At 44.2% G+C, this 4,474-nt stretch overlaps 1 pseudogene; it reads right to left on the reverse strand.

Moving 5' to 3' along the window:
* Window positions 1-2,638: 2,638 nt before the first annotated feature.
* LOC109747535 (uncharacterized) lies at window positions 2,639-3,955 on the reverse strand (annotated as a pseudogene).
* Window positions 3,956-4,474: the final 519 nt, after the last annotated feature.

Raw genomic sequence — 4,474 nt, forward strand, 5'->3', positions numbered from 1 at the left:
TGGAAGAGGGGTTAGTGGATAAAGGACAGACATGGTTGGGGCTTTATTAATTTAAAGCCAAGCAGAACTTGTGCTTTCATTCTAACATTATTGCCACATTAATGCAATTTGATCTCAGATATCCCCTGTGTTGCAGATATCTGATGATTTTTTATCTCGTGGGTCTGTTTATCTTCACTTGAGATAACATAAGGCTCTAATTGGCCCAGTATCAACCAAGGGTGGTTAGATATTTCTGATTCATTAGCAAAGTCCTAAATGGACAAGGATATTGCAACATTTTCTTTGTTCGAATGTATTAGTTATACTAATATATTTGCCTCATTGCATTTTACATGTCTCCCCCAAAAATTACTGTTCTGGAAGATGATTATGGTCACACTGAACAAAAGAGAGACCGATACATGTTCAATGCAATGCTTATGAGAAAGGGACATCATACTGAAGTAGGTTGTGCCAATGTTCATTCCTAATGGCGTGCTTAAATTTAAAAGAAGTTACTATTTGCATATTTAAGATTTTTAAGTCATGGTTGTGAATGTTTCGTTCCTTTTTAGGTGATAATAATCAATTTCCTCTTATATACAGGATGTGCCTATTTTCATACTTACTTTGGATAATTCTTCTCTACAATGCATGTACTGCAGATTCGCTCTTCCTGAACATTTGCAATAAGTATGATGACTTTCTTACCTATAGTTTTTGTATAATTTGGTCGAACTCACTATTAGCAAGAGTAGTCTGTAAATTGTGTTGCTTATTATTTACTGCTTTAGTCATGGAGAAAATCAAACCACAAGTTTTGCTATTTCCTCTTCACCTAATGGGTGTATATTTCATAATGCCTTTGTTGTTAGTTGTAAGGCAAACACTTAAGCATTGTAAGAGAATGTTGGCATGACTTCTCCTATTTTATAGATCCTTTTTATCAGACATATTTCTTTGTTTCAGTGTAATACTCTTAAACATAGAGAACTTATATATGTAAAACAAGTATTATTTCCTTATTTTGCAGTTGCATGATCTATTTCTGCCAATTTGAACTTGCCTAACTAAAAAACGTCTAATCTATGTCCATTTGAACTTGCTTATGCACAACACAAGATCCTGCTGCAACGCGTGGGGAATCTTCTAGTTTTGTTAATTTTGTGGGACAAGCAGCCTGCCCTGAACCACGATCAATGGCAGAGAAGCTCCTGGAGCACGGGAGCACCTCCCGTATCACCTGATAATATACACTCCCTGAGATTTCAATCTATCACAAGATGCATAGGTGAGATTTCCCGCAAATTCAAATCTCTGTGAGTGAAATCACTACTACTCCCCTGAACCCGTCTGTGCCCATTCTGAAATCTTTGCCATACAATGTTGTGCTACTTGAATATAACATACTGAAACTTGAACTCGATTAAATAACCGGAGAAGAGATAAAAGGTTCAGTTGCTGAATGTTCTGAAATGATAGGCAGACTCACGGTATCATATTCTGAGCACTGGCCACTACTCGAGGCAATACATTGCAAAAGCAAGTATCCTTTGTACAAATCGATCACAACAAATGCAGTTGATTTCCAACTTTCCTCATGAGCTGCCAACAGAAATAATGCATTCGATGCCAAGCACAACGACGACTTGCCGCCCGCAGATTCCCCTCCTCTTTCGCAAAAACGCAAATCTCCCCGCTACTGTTGCATCACAAAAGCAGTGTGTTAATCTTGTGTGAGTTTCTACTTGGTGCACTGCTTCAGGATGTAACTTGGGCAATTCTACTCTGCTAAGAAACAATAACAGCTTTCTTGCAATGAGGTGATCTTTATACTTGGAAGAAACTGAACATGGTTGGCACTTGCATTTTAAAAATCTGAACGTAAATTGCAGTAAATGTAGAACAAAACACAAAACAGTAGCACCGAGATGCAGCAAGAATGCAACAAACAATAACTACTTTCAGAACTCTCCGACATCAAGTCAAGTAAGGGACCAACTGGCCACAACATTTTGAACTGAAATACAAGTATAACAAGTCACAACTAAGCCACCATAAAAATTAGGTCGGGAACATGTCCCTAAGAAGAAGAAGAAGCAAATAGTTGAGCATTTAACAGCCAATTTCTTATTTTCTGTGCGCACAACAAAGAACAGCAGTGAAAGAAAAATGGAAAACAAGAAAATTTGCATCGTCAAAGATGAAGGGATTGTGATGTACAAAAAAAGTAATATGCATAAAGGGATTCTTGTTAGAGTCACAGATGCATATCTAAAGTTAATTATATTCAAAGATTGTTATAATTACTTTCCAGAGCTAGCAGTGCTGTGCTTTTCTCTCAATAAATGAGAGAACACAAACACAAACAGTAGGAACAAATTGGTCAATGGGGCCTAGCAGCAAATGCAACATAGCAGTATTCCATAAAAAAATTGCAGCAGATGAAAATCCAATCTTCCATCAAATTCAATAGCTCCAGAATTGTACCAATGGTGCTCAAGCATCTAAAGGTTTCTATCTATGAGCATAACCATTATTTATCAATCAAGATAGAAAAGCACGATCTTCCAGTTTTCCATGTCAACTAAGTAGATATTATTTCGCATCATCAGCAAAGTAATTAAAGTGGCAAACTCGTACCCAAAAGATCACATTCATTCATTTCCTCGTATGGCAAACAAGTGCAGACTTCAGCGAGAAGCTTCAACTTCATGTCCAGTGGTCCCATCATCACCAATCAAACAAGGAGGCCAGGCCATACGATACGGAAAGGCACAGTCATCAAATGTGCCGTGGATTAGTAACTCGACCTCCATGGTCTCCAATGAAAGGTAGAAGAACCAGGTGCGCTGTGTGCCAGCATTGGTTATGCGTGTCATGGACAAGTAGACACATCCGGACCTCACTTGCACAACTCTGACTTGGCCCTCCAAGCCCCGAGTGACCCGATCAATTTCTGCACTGAAAGAGACTATGTTCTGCCGCACCCAAATCCCGATTCCATTACTACCCACACTACGGATCCAAACGTGGAGGAGAAAATCATCAGATGCATGGACAATGCAGAGTTCTCCATCCTTGGTATCCCCAACCATGAAATCGTCTTGCCAGTAATCAATAATTGTGTGTGAGGGTAGATCCAGAGAGGAGACATCCATGGTGGCTGTGTTGATCCTGATGATGCGTCCTTCGCCATAGAAAGGCCAGTAAACTGAACCATCCACCAGCGTGCCTGCACCGTACTTGAGGCTGTTATCACTACCGATCTCCACCCAGGGGTGGACGGCCCAATCCGAGGTCGTCCGACGGGAAGACGGCGACACGAATCCTAGAGACGTCGGCACAGACGCAGACCACGCGGAACGACCGGGGGTTCTCCACGGAAGTCAGGAGGTGGAAACCAAGGAAGACAAAATCGCGGAGGCTCCCATCCGTGATGTCATCGGGGAAGGAGATGACGTCCACAGCCCAGGTCATGGGGTTCACCACAGCCACGGCCCAGAAAGAAAGTATTCCATAGGAGGATGTAACCGTCGCGGCAGTCCATGACAGTCCAGGCATCGTCCAGGGGGAGGGAGGTGAGGAAGAAGTCGCCGCGGCGGAGGGCGGCGGTGACGACGGGATCTGAGCGGCGCAGTGGGGCGAAGGAGGGGGCGGTATCGTTGTCCACTTTGAGGAAGATCCCGAGGAGGGGCGCTGGGTGAAGGGCTCGGAAGAGGCGGCGGAAGGACGGGGAGGAGCGGACGGCGCCAAGCCATGGGCGACAGGTGAGCGCGGAGTGGACGAGGGCTGGCAGGTTGGGCAGGCGGAGGAAGATCTCGAGAAGCTGGTCTTGGCCGAGGGAGGATATGGTGGTGGTGGTTCCGTCGGCGGCGGTAGCGAGGGCAGCGGTGGCGAGGGTGGTGGAGGGGTTGGACGGAGGTTTCGCTGCTGGCGCATCCCCCGACGGCGGCGGCAGCTCGCTGGACATTGCTGGAGAGTGGGTGGATGGAGATTCTGGATCCCTGGCTTTTTTTAGACAACCTCGCATGCTTTATTCATTGTCCATAATGTTTACAGGAAGGAAATCAAGGTCTCCTGGATGTCCCAGCCACACATGACGGCCGAAACCTAAAGACGAAGCATATCTAGCGAGATTGTGAGCCTCGAAATTCGAGCTCCTAAACTCATGAACTACTTTACATGAAATAAAAGAATTTGCTCGAAGGATTATCTCATGCACTATAGCTCCATATCCAGCCGCCGACTTCTTCTGGACATCTTCAACGACCCTCTTGCAGTCTGTTACGATTTGAATTGAATTCTCATATAGATCCTCAGCCAAAGCTTTGGCCTTCCCTTACTGCTATCGCCTCAAGTGTGCTCGCATCCGTGATGAACTCAAGTTTTAAGACCTAAGCACCCAAGAATCTTCCATTATGGTCTCGGCACACTACCCCCGCTGCACCATACTCCCCTTGCATGGACACTGCTGCATCCACATTCATCT

The sequence above is a fragment of the Aegilops tauschii genome, chromosome 7 (assembly GCF_002575655.3).
Source record: "Aegilops tauschii subsp. strangulata cultivar AL8/78 chromosome 7, Aet v6.0, whole genome shotgun sequence".
Taxonomy (NCBI): domain Eukaryota; kingdom Viridiplantae; phylum Streptophyta; class Magnoliopsida; order Poales; family Poaceae; genus Aegilops; species Aegilops tauschii.